Raw genomic sequence first — 21,297 nt, 5'->3', positions numbered from 1 at the left:
AAAGATAGAATGTTTAAAGTCTTAAAATAGGGAAGGACACATTAGACCGCAGTTTGCAGAGATCATACAGGAAAAGACTGATATATTTGATCATATTTTTTAAGGAAAATTTTCCCAGGAAAAATATTCACAAGGTTAAACCCAAGTAGCAAACTGAGAAAAAACAATATTTGCAATACATATAATTGACAAAGAATTAATTTTCTCAGTACATAAAGAACTCTTACAAGTCATTAAGAAAAAGGACCAAAATCTAATATAAAAATCAGCAAAAGTTTAAGAGAATGAAAAGACAAGTATTTGCAAAAGATACATCTGATGAAGGGCTATTACCCAAAATATACAAAGAACTTTTAAAAAAAGACAAACAGCTCAATTGAAAAATGAACCAAAGACTTTGACATTTCACCAAAGAAGATATACAAATTACAAATAAGCATATGAAAAGATATTCCCCATCATATGTCATCAGGGAAATGCAAATTAAAACAAAAATGAGATATCACCAAATACCTATTAGAATGGCCAAAATCCAGGACAAAGACAACACTACATGCTGGTGAGGATGTGGAACAATAGGAACTCTCCTACATTGCTGGTGGGAATGCAATATGGTGCAGCCACTTTGAAAGACAGTTTGGCTGTTTCTTTCAAAGCTAAACATACTCTTACCATCTGATCCAGCAATCACGCTCCTTGATATTTACCCAAAGGACTTGAAAAACATGTCCACACAAAAATCTATGCATGGTTGTTTATTATAGCCTTATTCATAACTGCCAAAACTTGGAGGCAACCAACATATCCTTCAGTAGGTGAATAGATAAATAAATACTGATGCACACGGATGATGGAATGTTATTCAGTGCTAGAAACAAATTAGCTCTCAAGCTATTAAAAGACATGGAGGAAACTTAAATGCATATTACTAAGTAAAAGAAACCAATCTGAAAAAGCTACATACTATATGATTCCAATTACATGACATTCTGGAAAAGACAAACTATGGAGACAATAAAAAGGTGAGTATTGCCAGGGTTTAGGAGGGAGAGATAAATAGGGGGAGCACAGAGGATTTTTAGGACAGTGAAAATACTCTATATGAGATTATAACGCTGGATATATGGTATCATACTTTTGTTCAGATCCATAGAACGTCCATAACAAAGAGTGAATTATAATGTCAACTATGGACTTTGAGTGATTATGGCATATGAATGTAGATTTATCCTTAGTAAAAAAAATGTGTCCTTCTCATGGATAATGCTGACAATGGGGAGCCTATGCATGTGTCTGGGCAGGGGGGATATGGGAAATCTCCATATCTTCCTCTCACTTTTGTTATAAACCTACGACTTCTCTAAATTTTTTTAAAGTCATAGTAAAAAATCTGGGTAAAACATGAAGGGGAGAATAGTCTAGCAACCTCTAGGAATACTGACATATTGGAGCATTTTTCTATCATTTTATTATCAGTTTTATTTTACCTTTTATATCTCTCTATATATTCAGCCTTAGATTTCAGATAGTAATGGATAATACTCAAGTGGCTTTCTGATTTTTTCCTAAACTCATGTTTTTCTGACATACTATTTCAACTTCAAAATTAAATCTGTTAAGCATAAAATTGTATTACTTCTCAACAAAGTCAATCTCTTTATGCCTGATTCCTGTTTCATCTTAGAATACTAGTTGTTAACTACTCCATTCTATTTTAGGATTGCTTTCTAGAATGGAGATATAAAAGTTGAATGTAAAACTACTAGCTTTACAACAGTTTGAAAACTTTCTGAATCAATAAAAGAAAAACTTAAGTAATGGATGAATAGGGGAAATGAGCACCAAATAAGAACAGGGAAACCTATGCATTCATGGCTACACAATGTTGGAGAAGTCATTTAAATGTTCAGGGACTCAATATTCCCACCCATAAACCGCAGGTGGATGGAGAAGGGCAGTGATGTTCAAGAGAAGGGTGAAGCAGAGAAATCTCTAAAAACCTTCCAATGAACCCTGGACAAAAAACAGACATAAAATTATGGATATAAAATCCTAGATATCTTTCATGACAGAAAGTTCATTATTTTTCAACATGTTCCACAAATCAATTCATACTGAAACATGAGACACATTTGTACATAGCGTATATAGAATAAGACAGCTCTCAGTAGTCTTGAAAGTAACTTCAAGGTTTGCACGCAGTGCATGTGCTGCATGGCTTCTGAGGGCCCATTTCCACATTATGACTTTGTGAATCAGTGAAATTGCAAATCTAATTCTAACCTTACCAAAAAAGAAGGGAGTAAATTGCCTACTATTTAAAGTAATACTGACTACTTTTAGGTTACTCAGAATCCATTTATAAAATTACTTCTCATGAATAAATAGTAGGCTTTTAGATTTAAAAACTTTCTGTAATACCCAAAGTGTCAATTTACCTGCCAAGACACTCATCATCATTTCTTTATGAGCTTGCCTCAGCTGCATGCTGGCAATATCTGACAAAAAAAAAAAAAAAAAAAGAATCAATATGCCACAATCTTTTGTGGATAGTATGTAGCTGACAAGAGAATTTTTACTTGTCTCAACATGTAGAGCTAACTGGGCAGATTCCCTTAGAGAGCTATTCTCAACCCTTTCCAGATCCAGCTTTTATACCTGGAGGCTGATCTCTGATTATTAATAATTAATAACAATAATTAATAATAATAACAGTAATAAGGCTTTCTAGTTCTCTTTCTGTTGGTTAGATTCTACCTATGGGAGGCAGCAGAATATCAGAAGATGGAAAGAGGGAATTAGGGGGTGTTTCTTTCAATCTGCTTGGACTGGCAGTGGCTGCATTCTTCTAACAAAAGGCCCCTATCCAGCAGCCTTCGCCTACCGCTCTAGGTCCATCTCAGGTAAATTCCTTTCTCTTGGCCGCTTTATCACACTGTAGGGTGATCCCACAGTTGCTAGCCCCAGGTTTCTTCACCATCCCTTGATGATTTCTCTTAACACTGCCCACGCTTTTAGTAATCCTTTCATTAACAATTCTGATTTTGAGTTTGCAATTTGTTTTCTGCTAACCCTGATAAATATAATTGATGTATACTAGAGTACAGTATTAGAGCCAAGGAACTACTTCTATGTCATTGCTGGTTTACTTAGCTAATTAATTAACTCAGTATTTCTTAATTTACTTTTTTTTTGTTCAAAAAGTACAAGACATCGAGACTTTCTGGTCTATTCTGTTTGTACATCTTGAAACCACTAACCTATTTAGTTATGACTATCAATTAGGCGGAATTGATGGCAGTAAACTAGAGTAACACTGTCAATATATACTTATAAACTTCTATCAAATTCGGAAATGTCAATGTGGCCACCAAGATCACTTCCCACATCCTAAGGAACAATTGTCTCCTTATCATGCTTAGGATATCTTCACCTCTCCTACACCCCTCTCTTTCACTTCTTAGGAGTATTTTTTAATTTTAGTTACGATCCTATCATGGGACAACTGAACAAAAGAGAGCTCTTAGGTAGCATTTAAAACATGTTTAAATTAGAGGAAAGCGTTTAGGACCAGGGACTAACCTTAAGCCACATTGTAGATATTACTGCCTAATCCTCCCTCACAATAAACTTTAAAGTCAATTTCGGTTCCCTCACTTTCCCTCAGAGCCTTATTAATATTTTCCATTCGATTGTTCTAAGTTTAGCTTTCTTCCTTGAGCTGGTGTGACAACAAGTTTCCTTGAGAAACTTCCCTGAGCTGGCACTTTCTGGAGCAGCCTGGCCACTGAGTGGAGCCGTGACCTTGGCAGCTGCTGTGATCTTACCCATTGTTCTCATTTATTTGCTGGAATTGCTGTATGTGAGTAGTATTGAGTCTCCCTCTGACCGGAATGTAACAAGAAGGGTTTTTAAATGAGAGGAAATACGTTCAAAAGGGAAAAAAAAAATCCACATAGGATAATGAATTTAATAAATCATTAATGCGCTATTTGTAGAAACTAATCAAGAAATGCTCACTTTTGTAGAGTCTACTAACATTTGTGTTAGTAATTTTATGTATTTTATGTTATTTCCTCCTTAAAATTGTTGCTTATATATTGGGAATTATTTTAGGCCTCTACTCACCCTTTCACCTTCCTATGTTCTTTATTTCTCTAATCGTGTATCATTTTATTACAGAATGTTTATTTAGCTTTTTCTCAGAAGTTTCTTTGACAGATATTTTTTCTCTATTTAGTACAATTATGTGGTCATCAATACTAGATTTTAGAAGTATGTAGTCATGGAAAATTTGCTTGAGTAGTATTTACCAGGATAGCAACTGAATTTTAAATAAAATAACTGTGCTGTGCTTAATATAAGAAGCCATTATACTGAAAAGATCTTGGGATACTGGTACAATCATGTGTAGTATAGAGTACTGGAACAAACAAAGCAGGTTTTGGGTAAAGAAAAATAAATTATGCCCACTGATTGTCAAGATTACATTAATTCTTCTCTATGGTTTTACAAAAAAAAATAAAGTTTTCAAAAAGCTGCTAATAGATTTGTCAGACCACAAATTGACATATATATGAATATATATATATATATGAATATATATATATATGTACTCCTGTTGATATATGGATAAGAATAGAGATAGTAAAAGAGATATATAGTCTAATTCAAGAATAATAACTATGAATTTGTCAGGAATTATTTTTAATGGTATAAAATTGGAGTACTTTTAGATTTCACACAAGGCATGGCATTTTGATACATTTTGGACTTCATGCAGGTTTTCGAAATTTTTTAAATGAAAGATGCAGTTCTTTGATAGGTTTTAATCTATCAAGGATCCCATATAGTGAAAAAAAAAAAAAGAGCAAGAATATAATAGATACCATATAGTTCCAGCTCAATGTAAAACTTTGTTCCTGTTCTTGCTATCTTTCATTTTATGCATTAGAGTCAGGAGAGAAAAATAAAAAGTGGAAAAAATAAGTAAAAATACCTTAAATTGCCGTAACTTTATACAGACCCAGATATTATGTGTCCTTAATGTGTTGTATAATTTATACTTCATGGCTGGTAAAAAATACTTGGTGAAAGGTTAAATCTAAGATAAAATGGCCAAAATTTTCAAGAGAAAACTGCATCTGTATTGACTAGAGTAATTTGATAAGGCAATAGAATTTTACTAAGTTCCCCCCAAATGGATTGCATTTACCTAAGTGTGGGATGATGGGGAAAATGAGCATTCCAAGGCAAACTTTTTTTTTTTTTTTTTCAATCTGAGCATAGGAACGGGCAGGTTATCTGTAGAGGGCAGTTAAGAAACTGATGTTACTCTAATTAAAGGAGCACATATATAGTAGTGAATGATTTTAGAAAGAAAGCCTGAAAACCTTAAGCGGAGAAATTTGGGGGGAGTTTTCCAATAAGCAGGGACAAAATTATGTTCATAAACAGGAATGGCATGCAGAAGAGTTAGATTTCGACTGCCAGGGCTTAGGTCATCTTTATAATCCAAGAATGGAGTAAGGAATGCCTGCATCAGCATGTCAGCACTGGGGATTTTGAGGTCAAACAGACAATACAAGATCAATTTAAGAGGAAATTCAATTTTGGCAATTTCCATTCAACAGTTTGTGTCTTCTGATCTCTGCCTGGCATGAGCCTCCAATTTCCAGAACAATGACAAATAAGTGACAAAATGCTAGGATGGTCGGGTTAGCTAAAACGGGACACTGGTAAGTAGTAGAAAGAGGACTGGAATTTGCCTTTCCTATTCTGATGATCAATTATTTCATGAAGCTAATCTCTAGCTGTGCCTGTTGATAACTTTTCACGATGATAACTAAGGTTTTACTCTGTTGTTTGTTAAACATGTCTACATATATCACTTTTGATCCTTAAAATTATATGTGCTAGCCAAACTCTACACTGCCCAGGTTTTACCCTTCCAAAAAGGAAGAAAAAGGAATGTGAAAGTGGATCCTTTTTAATAATCACTTCATTCTTCTCATTCCCCACCACCCCCATATTTATTTACTTTCTCTAATCCAGAAATGAAATAAAAAATAGGAAAACTGTCAAAAGATATGGCTTAGCTTTTTTTTTTCTTTTAGATAACTAATATGAAAGAAGGTCTTCTAATCAAAGCATAGTAAACAATGCAGAATAGTGGTAGATAGGAAAAAGCCCCAACGAGCAGGAGGGAAGAGAGGCTCTTGAGGCACAAAATTTAGGGAGAGACTCACCCCCAGCATCAGGCCAGTGCCTCCTTCAGTTTTACACTCTAGGCACTTCTTAGCCTGACCCTACTCTAACCCTGGGTGAGAAATGGGAGTGAGCTGGCTGATAGGCTGAGGAATCTCACATTCTGTTTCTCCAAAAGCTGTTCATCATCTGTATCTGTATAGTTATTCAACAGCTATTTAATGAGCACCTATTATGTGCTTAATATTTCATTTGAAACATAAATTTTAATAACACTGACCTCTATGATCCCTACCTTCTAATTTAGATATTCTATGAATTTAGTAATATTTTAGGAAGCTGCAAGGCCCCGGGGGGGTGGTAGTTTGAACAGGTGTAAAATCATTAATTACTTTTTCTTCAAGCCTAAGTGTCTCCCTTTGTGGGAGTCCTTTCCACTCTCTGCCTTTATTTTCTAGAAGTAAGTAGATATATGTAAAGCCTTTCAAATGGTACCTATGCTATGGCCTGGCCTTTTGGAATTTCTCTACTCAGTCTAAATTTCACCTAGCTTTTATTTTGTTCCACTATGGTTATTGGTTATTTAACCTAACAAAATAATTCATACAGTATATTCATGTTAATAACACATGGCTTGTCACAGTGTCATTCAAGAGAAATATTGAGTGCAACAATTTTAGTTATTCAAGGAAGTTAAGACAGATAAGTTAAGGTAGTTGAGTCCCTGGTGGCCCTTTTAAAGGCACTTCCTTTCACTTTCGAGTAGTCTGAGAAGAGGATATAGTGTCCTCATCTGCTAAGAGCTTAGAAACTAAGTCATACTAGACACTAGAGCAATGTTATGCAATCGATGTATTAGAACACCAGAATCAGACTCAGGCAGCCTGATTCAAGTCAGAACTCTACCATTGCTTTCTTAATTCCAAAATGGAGATAATATTTCTACATTATGTATGTGTATCTTCACAATTATTGTGAAGATAGAAAAAAGTAATACGTGTAAAATTGCTGTGTAAATTTAGGATGGCTGAGCAAAAGTGAATTTTTATTAATAATAAAGAATGACTAAAATAATTAGATGGTTAAGATAATCGAAAACAAAAGGAGAAACGATGAGACATAACTCTTACCTTCTTAGGTTCTTTAAATGTCTCTCAAAGGGGTAGATTTATACTTCATAGGAAGAAAGAAACCATTGTATGTGTGATTTTACAAATGAAAATGAACACCTTAATATGTACCTTAATATGGTAAGATAAAACAGTATTAAGAAGATATGTGTTTACTTCATAAGTATACACATTTTACTACGGTTCTGTCTTTCTGCTAAGCTCACAGAATCTCGAGTTCTATTTACACTAGCGAGAAAAACTATTTTAAATTCTAGAAGCATTCAAAATCTTGTCAATATGATGTTATTTTTAGCTACATACTACTAAACACAAAATAAAATTCTCTTTGTATAAAAGTTATACAATTATGATAAAGATATTGTTTTAAATTGTCACATGATTTGTGATATTCAACAAATTAAATACAAATATGTAACAGCCAATGCCATTGAAATAAATATTAGAAATTAATAATAGAAATAAATCATAGAAATTTCCATTGTGAAAAAATTACTGCATCACAGATTTTCATTGCAAAATCATTTATTAACTTAGTATTTCTAAATTATTTCATCCTTATCTATTTTCTAACTTGTAAGACACTGCATTCAAAATAAAGCTGGATACAAAGAAACTTTGTTTATAAATTTGTATATTTAAGTGCCAAGGGTTTATATCTGTAACCACCCCTCCATAAAAACAGAATTCTGTGACTTAGTTCAGAACAATGTAGGAGTTTTTTTTATGTAATAAAGAAAATAAAGAAAGAAATATAAGGTGAATCAAATCTGTAATTAAAAAGTAAAAATATGAAAATGAAGATTGTGTTAGAAATTATGAAGAAATTATTATTAAGAGTATGTCATAATTATAAACATATAAAGTTTATCTTTATATGAATCAAAACTAGTTTTAATTGAATTTGTCATGATTTGAATGATACAGTGTTGAGAGAAACAGATAATGAATCATGTCATGTCATGTTAATTTTGACAACTATAAGTCAGACTAGGAAACGCTGGGAAATCATCATGAATAATGCATATGCTCTTCTGTGTCATCTTAATTTTAGACTTGCAAATTTGATTTCTGAAACTGTTTGCATTTGAACAACCAAAGCAGGGTGTTGTGAAATAAATCAGCTTGAAAGAAAACATTATTAAATGTGATTTGTGGAGTTTCTTGGTAAGAGCGCACTGGTGACATATTTTTGCATAGTTTCATTTTACTTCCTACTTTCATTATGAAGCTGACAATCTGGAACCCAGGGGAGCCAGAAGAACAAGTGAAGCGGAGAATGAGTTGGGAGTGGAGGCAGTTGTCCTATATTATTCTGCACTGACCATCTCTATTAGAAAGGACCATATTGGCAATGTCAGTTTTTAAAGGAAATTCGTGTATGTCTTTATATGTGTAATCTCCTTATAAATATTGTATTTATTATTTCGTTAGTATACAAATGCATGATAGTACTTCTGCATGTAAATCAAATGAATTAATCTAGGACAGGAACATCAGTGCCATAGGTGTATCGCTGGTTAAAAAATAAGTTCTGGTGAATTTGTTCTAGAAAATTTATAAAAGACAAAATGGATAAAATATTTTAGAATTCTAAAATATGCTTTAAAAATACTAATAATGCATCATACTTCAGTAAAACAAAATGATTGTTGAACAGTCATTGGAATTACAACTTTCCGGTATTTGTAGAAAAAAGGCATAAAGAATAAAATGGTTAATTATTTAAATACCTAGTTTTCATTGAGAAAGGTTATCACATAACTGATCAGATGTTTGTTAACTGCATGGTTTGCCATTACCAACTTACTCTCTGGATCTGAGAGAGAAGTAAGAGACTAGAGCCTTGCTCTAATTTAGAGATGATCAGTAACTGATAGAGACAAGTGTATCAGCAATTTCCAGTTATACAAAAGTGGAAATAATGTGAGATAGGCACAGATAGGATGATTACAAGATTGTCCCAATGTTCTGAGAAAACATCAGAATTTCAATTATATAATCAGAGAAGATCATAAATACTGAAACTGATTCACATATTAAGATCACTTGATATTCATATTTCTTTGTGCCTTTCTCCATATTGCCTATCATCTTAAAAGTACAGAAGCGAAAGAAACTGTTTTTTATTCATGTGGCTATTTTAAATTAAAAATTCAGGTAAGACTCATAAACCATATCAAGATTTATTTTTTGAAAGTTATTTATGACTAGATATGGCTGCAGAGATTATAGTTGAATCACTTATGAGCATTTGTTGCAGTCATTAGTATTAAAAATTACATTAAAATTTGTATCTGAAAGCTTTGAAAATCCAATATATTTCAGTAACAATAAATGAACCAGTTTTTTAAATTTCTTGATCATATTTCTGCACTTTGTGTCCTCTAGCTTACATATAAATATTGCATAATATAATTATTTTAAAAAAACATTTATATTTATTACTCTTTATACACAATGGAAATAGGTTTATTTTTCTGTTCATATAAATAATACATATCTTTAAGCTGAGATTATATTAAAATATAAAGAAAAAGTAAAAGCCACATAGAGTTCAACCACACTAAAATAACCATTATTAATATTTTGGTGGTTATGCATCATTATGTATCTATATCATATAATTTTACATAAATTTGATTATATCATGCTAAATGTGTTATCTTCTTACTTGCGTCATGTTAGCACACATAAAGCACATCTTAAGTTATAAGTTATGTTAACAAGCTGTATTCATATGAACCTATACATATTGGTTATACATATACATGTATGCATACAACAAACATTTGCCCAGTTTTAAAAATGGATTATATTCTACACATTTTTCTGCATGTCGTTTTTTTGCTAAATGGAACCTCATGAAAACTCTTCCAATTTGTGCACAATAGCTCTAATCCATTCTTCTTAAATTCTTAAATTCCCTATCGTGTTGATGGGGGTTTACTATATTTCTGGTTGTGGCTACCAGGAACCAGCCTGCAATAAATATCTTCATATATATGCTTATGTGAACTGGTATTTTTATTTCTATAGTGTATATTCCCAGGTGTGGGATTGCTGATTAAATTTAATTTTAGAAGATATTTCTAGATCCTTTCCAAAACGGTGGTCAACACTTAACAATTTCATTAGCAATGTTTAAGAGTAACCTTTCCCTGTCTTTTCTCTGAACAAAAGCTCTTAATTGTTGCCAGTCTCATGCATATCAAGTGATTTTACATTGTTACTTGAATTTTCATTTCTCTGGGTAGTGAGCCTGAACGTTTTATCATTTGTATACAGCTCTCTGAGTTTCCTCTTCCATGCATCTATATATATAATGAACAAAAGATGAGTATTTTTCTCTTCTGTCTCTGTTTTTCTTACTAATTTATAAAAGCTCATGTTATTTTATAGTAATCAAATCTTTGTAATATTCACTTACAGTTTTTAAATTTATCGTTAATCTACTGACTATTAGAAGTTCTAAATTTTTAAACATCTGACATGTCTTTCTTTTTATTACAGCTTCTGCATTTTCAGTTGAGATTAAGGTGGTCTTCCTAGACATAGATTACAAATTTGGTCTCCTAAACTTTCTCAAAAGATTTATATTGTGTTTTTATAATTTTAAATTTACATCTTTTCTTTTTGGACTTTATTTTGGGTATGTGTAAGTCAGGGCTTCAGTTATTTCTTTACTTTGGATATCTTGCACCATTTTAAATAGGTCATATCTTCCTCATTTATTTGAACTATTGCTATCTCAGAGTTTATAGAATCTAATTCTGAATTCTCATCTGACTGATGCATTTGTTTTATCCTGTACTATACCACATAGGTTTTTCTACAGCAAACGTATAACACATTTTGCTGTATTCTAAATGGTAAGTGCTCCTCTTTCTGTTCTCCTTTTTCATGGTTTTCTAGCTGTTGTAACACAGGTCTTTATATCTAATTGTAAGACAAACCATGTCGTGATTTTAACTGAGATAATTTATAACTAAATGTAACTATGGATACCATCAAGACTGTATGATAGTTTTCTGTTTCTTCTTCTCTTGTATTGTGTCATGTTTTTAAATAATATAATTTTTATATAGATCCTGGATATTTTTTGCTGCATTTATTCCTATTTTACAAGTGATCTTTTCTTGCTAATATAAATAGTGTTTAACATTTCTGAGTCTTGGTGCTTATTACAAGGGTAAAACTATTGATTTGTATATATTTCACATATCCATCTGCCATCCGCATTGCCAATTCTCTTTTTAATTCCAAAAAGTTTTTATTAGAGTCTCGACTCTACCACTTTTCAGAGTATATTATGATAGCATTAACAAAAGAAATTTCTCAACTTTTCCAATGCTTATGTCAATTTTTTCATTTGCATCATAGTTTTACTTGCCTGAACAAAGCAGTTTCAACTTTTTTTTTCCAAATACAGTTGACATTCAATATTATTTTATGTTAGTTACAGGTGAACAGCGTAGTGGTTGGACATTTATATAACTTATGAAGTGATTCCACTGATTAGTCTAGTACTCATTTAATACCATACATAGTTATTACAATATTATTGTCTGTATTTTCTATGCTATATTTTACATCCCCATGATTATTTTGTAACTACCAATTTTTACTTCTTAATCTCATCACCTTTTCACGTAGCTTCACAACCCCCCTCCCATCTGGCAACCATCAGTTTGTTCTCTGTATCTTTGAGTCTGTTTCTGTTTTGTTTATTTTGTTCTTTAGGTTCCACAAATAAGTAAGATCATATATACAATAGAATATTACTCGGCCATAAAAAGAATGCAGTCTTACCATTTATGACAACATGGATGGACCTAGAGGGTATTATGCTAAGTGAAATAAGTCAGGCAAAGGCAAATACCATATGAAATAATTATTTTTAATTATTAGTACAGAAAATATGTGATAAAAATTAAATCATGTAATAGTAATATAGTATTTGAGTTTTCTTTTATCTTCAGAAGTTCTGTAAATAGTTAGGAAATCTCGAATTTATTCTATGTTCTGGATTGAGATTAATCTATTATAAAAATAATTCAAGGTGGGAGGCTTTATAAGATGGACTGTGTTATGGAATCTACACAAATCGAATCCTGTTTAAGGAAGTACAAAGTGTTACTAGAGTTCCTGTTCTGTTAATTCCCTCTGGAACCCAAAGCTGGCAATAAGATCCATGGTCTTCAAATACAACAATATATTCTTCCTTTCCGATTGCTAATTGAAAAGAGACTCTTGATAATGGCGATTTTCAATTAACTCTAGATCTCTTAAATAGCCTATTACTTAAACAAGAATAAGTTAAGCATTGAAACAAAACATTGTGTTTAATTTTCCCTTATCCTAGTTCACTTCCTAATTAGACCAGACGGTAATATATAACTAAGGGTATTTAATGAAACAACAAAAAAATTAGTGATTGTTGATAATATGTGATAGTGTGAAGTATTGATGTCATTTGCTAATAATAAAAATGTTAGAAATTTATCTGTTTCAGATCTCTGTTAACATTTATATTATATAATTATAATCCGTCTGCTTCCAATAAGGATTTTGGGGTGGCTTATAATAAAAAAGTTAAATAAATGAACAAAAAAAGTAAATGTAATATATTGAAAAAGCAGAAGGAAGATATATGAAGTTTTAAAATCACATTTGGAGGTTGGCTATAGCAATCGAAAACAAAAGTTAGACTAGTAGAAAAAAATAAAACATAGTTTGTGTTTTAAATTGTGTGTGTGTGTGTGTGTGTGTGTGTTGTGCATATACAAGTTTCTTCTGTCAGCTACTGGTAAATGTGGAGAGCACAAGTCTGTATAATCATTCTATAAAGCTATTCAAGAGGGATCAAAGTCTTATGGACTAGGTAGAAAGTTTCTTTTGGCTAGAGGAAATTGTGGGTTCATAGAATGCATTGCCTAGATATATCTGCATAAACTTATGGTTATTTTGCAAAGCACTACTCTGTCATCACTGTGAGATTCTAAAAATATTGTTTGTGTTCTTTTTTATGAGTCTTCTTGAAGAATAAGATAATAACCTTAAAAATAAAAATATTAATTGAATTATTGTTTTAGAAAATAAAAATCAATAACCAGTGAGAATTTACAGCCTTCTTCTGCTCTTTTCACTGTTTAATGTTTTCCCCTTTGCCTTTCTTCTCTAAGAAGAAAAAAGAAAAATGCTGCAGGGTTATATACTCTCATGAAAAGCAATCAGAGCAACAGAAAAACTAGGCTTTTTAGGATTAACTGAATAAGAGAATTAACAATTTAAGCAGTGCATAATTTGTTAATCCACATTTTCTGGATTCTCTTTAATGTGTAAGAAAAATTGAGAAAAGACCAATATTTCAACTTTGGCTATGCTTCTTAAATTTTACATTATTCTCGGTTAGGATAAAGCAATGCCCTCCAAAATGTTTTTCTGCCTCACTAGATAGCTTTTGATCAATACTGTCAGACGCATTGTTATGACAAGACATGTGCCTTACTGGTGTTCCCACACGTGCGTGTCCTCTTGTCCTGATTTTATTATATTTCCAACTTACTGGGAGGAGAAAGGTGAAATCAGAACACTGTCCATTTTCCTCTTAAAAGCAGAGAAATTGAGATCTGTGATACTGTGATGAAGAAAGGAGTAGCAAATTGTTAAAAGTTACTGAGACCAGTAATGTGCCCACACTGGTGCAGAGATACGTATAAAAATTAAGTTGGAAAAAAAAAAATAAGGGATTAAAAGTTTCTGTGTTTAAAGTTTTATTGTGTCACAGAGGAAGTATGTAATCAGTGGGCGAAATTGAAAATTTATTCAATAAATAGCACTGCAGTATTAGTAATATACAAGAGTTTAGAGACAGAGAATTATTTTTTTAAAATAAATTTAGGGCCCTACTGTACACAGTACAACAAAATGAATACTAGTGATATAGTTTTTAAATGTTAAATAGTGGAAGAGAATAGAAGAAAACAAATAAATATCTAATTTGTGGATGGATTTGCCCCATTAAAGTAATTAAAATAATGGAGGAAATCACAGAGGTCACAATTAGATAATGTGGTGGATGAAATACATTGTGTGAGACCAGACAAATCTGGATTAAATCGATGTTCTTCCACTTATTTTAGACAGACTATATTTACTATAATTACACATTACAATTAGAAACTGGCAACTAAAAGGTGGCCAAAAGAAAAATATGTACTCTTGGGCTAAAGAGGAAATCAAGCTAAAAAAAAAAAAAAAATGAAAGCCATTTATAAATTATAGGAAATGAGTACACTGTATATGAAAATATGTATTTGGCCAAAGCAATAATTACAGACTTAAGAGAATTTATTAGAAAATTAGTATACTAGTCAGTGTTTTATCTGCAGATAATGGAGTCCACAACAGCTAGTTTAAAAGCGGAAAGGGGTTTATTAGTGACAATAGGCAGAGTGCAGAATTCCTGGGAGAGACAGGGAAACAAGCTTGGATGCTACATAGCCAAAAGCAGTACAGCTGGGAGAATTACCCAGTACCGCCGTATGACAGCTCCAGCAGAGGTCCCATGCCTCTACTCACTACTCAGTATCCCTCAAGACAAAAACTGCAAGACAAAAGCAGCCATGCTACCCTGAACAAGCCCGATCCTGTCTGATCTCAGAAGCTAAGCAGGGTCGGGCCTGGTTAGTACTTGGATATGAACCACCTAGGAAGAGCAGGTGCTATAGGCATAAAAAAATAATAATAATAATAAAAATAAGGGATTGTAAGCTGACAAGGTCCTTGCAATCTGTGAGGTCAACCAAGAGTTGCTTCACCTAAAAAAATGAAATAAAAGATAAAAATAAAAAGAAGCTGCATTCTAGATGGTGAAGAATAGCCAAACACCTGTTACTGCTTTGTCACTGTTCTGTCACTGTTTGCCTCCATTTAGGATGATCACATCCCATAAATTGCATGTAGTTGTATTCTTATCCCTTCCAAGTTGCATACATTTGCATTTGCCTTACAAAATCTAGTGCACATGTGTAACTCAAGCTGCAAGGGAGCCAGAGATATGTGGCCCTCATCTTTCCAGCCTCTATGTACAAAAAAGACTTGCTCCATGGAGATTAGAGTAGAGTTGAATAGTCTGTGATTTTTGCTATGATCGGGCCCCTCCTTTGGACACTCAATATTTACAATACTTTGGTTTTGTTGTAATATATCAAATATCATAGTAAACACATGCTATTGAAATTGCACTATCCCTTTATAAAGGAAAATATATTCACCTTCTCCCCAAAGTTTCATTAGTCACCCAATTCCATCCCTTGATCATAGTTCAGCTATAATCCAAAATCAATCTATCTATCTATATATCTGTTTATCTATCATCTACCAATGATATTATCCACTTAGAGCATGCCTTATATAAAAAATAATGGAGAATAAGGAGAAAAAAATAATATTATAAATGAATACATAGATACATAATAAAGCAAGAAAGAAATGCTAGCATAGTCTTGGTTTATGTAATTGGTTTTAAGGCCATAGCTGTGAAATGTAACTTAGTTCTTTCAGTGTATATTCAATTTTCTTTTTGCCTTTAGCTAGATTTGCAGCTGTTCAGGAACCGTTATCTAGTCGACTGACTCCAAGCATCAGTGTCCTATTGGTTTGAGCTTGATATATCTGCCTTCATAACACTAGACATTGTAGTATCAGGAGGCACCTTTATTCTGAAACAGAAACTTGATTTGTTTATGTAGATCAGGACCAATCACCACAGCCAACTAAGTAATAGTTTTACTAGAAGACTTAGTAGTAGGAAGAATCACAACCAACCTATTGATTGTGTGTCAGCTTCCAAATCACTAGAAATGTTATCTCCTAGTAAAAGCATTCATCATTTGGGAACTAAAACCTTTAAAGTAGGATGTCCAAAGTCATGCAAACCAAAATTTTTCAAGTAGATCCTTAGATATAGCTCCCTATACTACCCTTTGGTTCTTAGAAATATATATTTTGGCTCTGGGAAAAATAGTGCCATATATTTGCTGCTGGTTCAGGTAAAACATTTCAATTTCACCCACTATTATTTCCCAGATGGCATCTTATCTGAAACTTCTTTCGATGATTCTATCTTTAATATAGGGCCAGTTCTTTCTGGATGTTAAAACAAGTGGATTCCATTATGGTCATTCCATTCCCTTCAATCGTTTGCTGTAAAATAAGTAACTGTTCAGAAACAGTAGGATTCCACGACTAAATAAGGCATTGAGTAAGTGTCTAGAAGGTGGTGCTGGCAGAAGCGTGGTAAAAAGGAAGACAAATCCACAGCCAAAACAATAGTCTGTTCCAGTGATATCAAACTGCCCCTTTTACAGGATTAAAAGCTCAATCTTCCAGTGGTCACAGATTCTCCCAGGCAATGTGGTGGTGGTATACCAGGGCTCAAGGTTCTCCACTGCTGACAAGGTTCTCCACTGGTGGGACAGACACTTAGAATAGTGGTATCCAGTTAACTTTAATGAAGGAACTGCATATTTTGAGCTCATTCAAAACCTTCATTATTGGCAGCCTGTTCACTTTTTCCACATCCAAGTGTTGAAGTGACTGGAGAAAGAAACTGAGTGACACCCATGGTAGGCGGGATTCAGATATAAAGTTAAAGCATGGCTGCACAAAAACCTGAGACTCTCTTTTGTGATTATTCCATGACCGTTAGTTCCACAGATTCATAACAGAGCTGCTGGTGTAAAAGCCTGAATGAACTGGAAGTGCTTAGTTGATTGGTTGGTTTTGTTCTGGGCTTCATTCAAGGTTGCCAATTTATTTAGTGTTCTTAGTAAATGGATCAAATCAAAGTGCTAAATATTGTGTTTCCTCTATAATCCAAAGAGTTCCCCCTAATATTGTACCTCTTTCTTAGTGTAAGAGGAGCAAGGTATACAGCAATTTGCCTTCTACCTTGGGTATCATCTACCCAAGATGGTTGGACACTCAAAAAACTCAGTCAGAAATTGGTGGGAATCCCTTGAATTTATATCTCACCCATTTCTCACTTCTTACATTCAAATGTTTTACCAGAGACTCTAGAGTACTTGCTACTCTTAATTATAAAATGTTATTGGCATACTGTCAACCTTATAGATATCCTATGGGATGATGACATGGATAAAATTCCTGCAGAAAAAAACTATGACAGAGAGTTAATGCAACCCTAAGGTTAGATACTATAACTGTCCTTTCTCTTCACCATGTTAAAGCAAAGTTGAAATACAAAAGGCCAGTTGGTTAATACAAAGATGTTCACCCTCACGAATAATCAGAGAAACACAAAGTAAGACAACAAAGAGTTAACCACTTATCACCTTTCCAGTTTTAAACACTGTATATAAAATTTTTATAATATCAAGTTTGGGTTAGGATATGATGAAATGGTATTTATACTCTGCTGATCAGCATATAAATTAAGATTGTCATATTGGAGGATGATCTGGTAATATTATGAAAATATACTATGAAAATATGTGCCCCTATAAAGTCACTTCTGATACTTTTCCTAGTGACACATTGCCTACATACATTTAAATAAATATGAACATATGTCTACGGATGTTTATTTTTTGCAGATATGCAGTGTATCTCTAGGAAACACATATATGATTCAAAAGTAAATATCTGGATACTTGTCTGACAGATTTTGATCCTCATACCCACATCAAGAATATAAAAAGGCATCAAAGCACTGAGAAAGAAAACTTTGCGAAGTAATCTCTTTGAAAAGAGAAGCTGTTCTCTTCATCTGTTCCTAGGACCTCTCCATTTCCCAGAGTCTGGGAATCTAGTTCAGTTGTGCTTATTGTCTAATATAGAGTGGTAGTGCCAGCAGAATACTGCTGTGCCCTGGGAGGCCTACAGTTTAGGCCTTACGCTATCCAAGGCAATTATGGCAACTGCTGCTTCCCGCAGACTCCTTGAAGACCATGCTATGGTGAGGAAGAGCAGCATGGGGTCATGCTGGTGCTATTCAGTAAAGCCACCTGGAGGGGCATGGAACCCAGCAGTAAGAATCTGGTGCCTTTCTCTTAGGCAGTTCAGGATATTATAGTTTGGGGCTGGGGTACTGACGTAAAGAACTCAAGGCTATTCAGTAGGCTCTAAGATAGCAGCACTTGAAATGTTAAATGTCCAATTGAAGCAATTCTATCAATTTGGCAATTTTCTAAAGGTTTTTGGGTCATAGTTACCTCATCTGTAAAACTGAAGAGTCAGTTATTATCTTGGATTCCTTTCAAGGAGGAGAAAATTTATCTATCTATCTATCTATCTATCTATCTATCTATCTATCTATCATCTATCTATTATCTGTCTGTCTGTCTATATATGCACTTTATGATACTTATGGCCAGTCACAGCAATGCTTCCTAGATTGACCTACCACCTTTAGCACCCTCCTGTGTTTTTATATATTGTTTTGATTCAGGAAGTTTAAAACCTAGTAAATTATATTATTCAATCTATGACTTTATTACATTTGATTACAAATCCAGTATGCATAGTAGCTTTCTGAACAAATAATGAAATGTAATGCCTACCAAACCATTAAATCAATGATTATAGTTATTAATATTAATGAAATTGATCAAAATATTTATTACCTTGTAAACACTTAATGCACGGTAATTATTTTCATAAGTAATATAACTGGGCTCTTGCCTGAGTTCACAGTTATCCCTTAATATTAGAATTAACATACTCTGAAGAATAGCCTTGTTAATCAGTTATCATAGACTAGGTAGTATAATAAAATAACATATTGTATTAAAGCCTCCCACCCCAAAATGAAAATCTATATATTTGAGAGTGCCATCTGCATACATTTAATGCATAGTCTTTCTTCTCTAAGATAAAAATTGGATTTGTTTTTTTTTTATTTCATGTTAAATGTCGATTTGGGTAAGTCTTTCCTAACATTAAAAGTAGATTGCAATGAAAACAACAGCATTTTAACTGATAAATATCTTTTCATATTCTCTTAGTTTTGAAAAATATATACAGTTGTGGTTGAAGTATGAGGTTCTTTCACATCTGTAGTTATTAGAGTCCAGACTTCAGTTATAACTTGAAACTCTCTTTGTATTATAAGATATAAAATAAATATTTAAACAGGGAATCTGCCCTCTCCTTTTTATTAATATTCCTATATAACTTTGTAATTCTACAAAAGAGATTTCTACCACTAAAGAGAAATAACTTTGAGATTACAAAATACATATACTGGAACATAATGAAGAAAATGATGAGGCAGAAATATAGCCAACAATAGGCAATTTTCCATTAAGTTGAACAAATATTCTAGCAAGAATTCCCATGTAATTGTAATGACTTTTCATTTTTCCTATTAATTATAATTTATCTAAAGATGTTGATTTTTCAAGTCCTATTTCTGACTGTCTTGGTTTCTTCTCTGAGCCTTTTGAAGCCTTTCAGGATGCATTATAGAATAGCAAATAGAATTATCTTCTTTTTATATGATTTAGCTTTCCCATTTCTCTCAGTGTAGAAAGAACTAAACAAACTATTCTTCATCCTACAGACTGCATATTTCAAGTTTATTAGTTTTTGATTAGTGGGTAGGATATTTTAAAGTACTATTTCTCAAGGACACTTTATGTCTTCCAGTTTAAAGCCTTTTCTCTAGATTATGTATAAAATAATCTTTACTATCCTCACCTGCTATACTGACAATGATTTTTTCCAATTTGGTTGTCTAAATCATGTAGTTTATCAACTGACTGTATGTTGTCTATGTACTGCCCAATATTGAGACAAAGCAAACAAATGAATAAATAAAATAGAGCTATAATATTTGAGAAAGTATAAAGTCCAATAGGGGAGAAAATAGTATCACACATGCAGAAATTAGAGATGAACAAGAGATATTAAATAATCAAGTGTTCCTTTCTGTGCCAGGTAGATTCCAGAGAAAAAAGTTAATACTGAAAGTTGGATTCAGATATCTTCATACCTGGCATTTTGTAGGAATTAACAGTTTTCAAATAGTTTTTATGTCAGTTACTCACATGATTCTCATAACTATGATATAAAATAGAAAAGCCCAATTCTGCTGTCCCTAATTTAGAGACTCAGAGAGGATTTCTGATTTGCTCAAGATCACATTACAAAGAAAGGACATGTACACAGACAGGTCTTTTCACACTCTCGAGACCAATTCTCTTCTGACACTATCAAAAAGAAAAAAAAATGGCACCAGAAAATTTAATTAAACCTACTGAAACATTTGCTTGCGATATTTAAAAAAAATTAAATAAGCTTATCCAGATGAACTGGGGGTGAGCTTCCAGGCGTACCTCTCATTAAAGTCCCTTTAGCCCCCCTCTTTAAAGCCACACTGCCCTATAATGGATATTCACCTAAACCCTGCTTCAGTTCTTCCAGAACTTGTCTCTTTTTAGGCAGCTCTTTACATGTTGGACGGTAATGATATTTAGGAACCCTTCTCTGTGTGAAGCAGAATGTCTGCCCCATTTAAATTTTGCCTACTCTGGACCAGTTGGCCCCTTTTTGTCAATCCTGATAATCCAGTATTCTCAGAAACCAGATATGACTCTTTGATACAGGCATTTGTCACTATTAAAGTAAGTCTCCTCAATTCTGGGTGTGTCATTTGCTAATCTAAATTTAATATTTAAAATTTTCCATGTTAAATTCGGTATTCAGTAAAGATGTCATGGGTTGGAGCAGGCCTTTGAAAGATTAAGATAGCCAAAGGGAATGAGAGAGAACCAGAAGTTTTAAGACATGGAAATATGTAGTCAACACACCATATTTCCATGAGAAGTTGATAGGAATGGTGCAAAGGACCTGGAAAGTCAGGGGTTCTGACTGAATGAAGTGGACTCTAAGCCAACCATTGTGGGTTCTTGAGCAGGTGATAAGTTGGATA

At 33.1% G+C, this 21,297-nt stretch overlaps 1 protein-coding gene across 6 annotated transcripts in view; it reads left to right on the top strand.

Moving 5' to 3' along the window:
* THSD7A (thrombospondin type 1 domain containing 7A) overlaps nt 1–21,297 on the top strand; it is a 360,172-nt gene that overhangs the window by 150,659 nt on the left and 188,216 nt on the right. The gene's annotated exons all lie outside the window — the stretch shown is intronic.

This window comes from Pteropus medius, unplaced genomic scaffold (assembly GCF_902729225.1).
Source record: "Pteropus medius unplaced genomic scaffold, Ma_sr-lr_union100, whole genome shotgun sequence".
Taxonomy (NCBI): domain Eukaryota; kingdom Metazoa; phylum Chordata; class Mammalia; order Chiroptera; family Pteropodidae; genus Pteropus; species Pteropus medius.
Note: the sequence above shows the minus strand (reverse complement) of the source record. Positions and strands in the feature narration are given on the sequence as shown.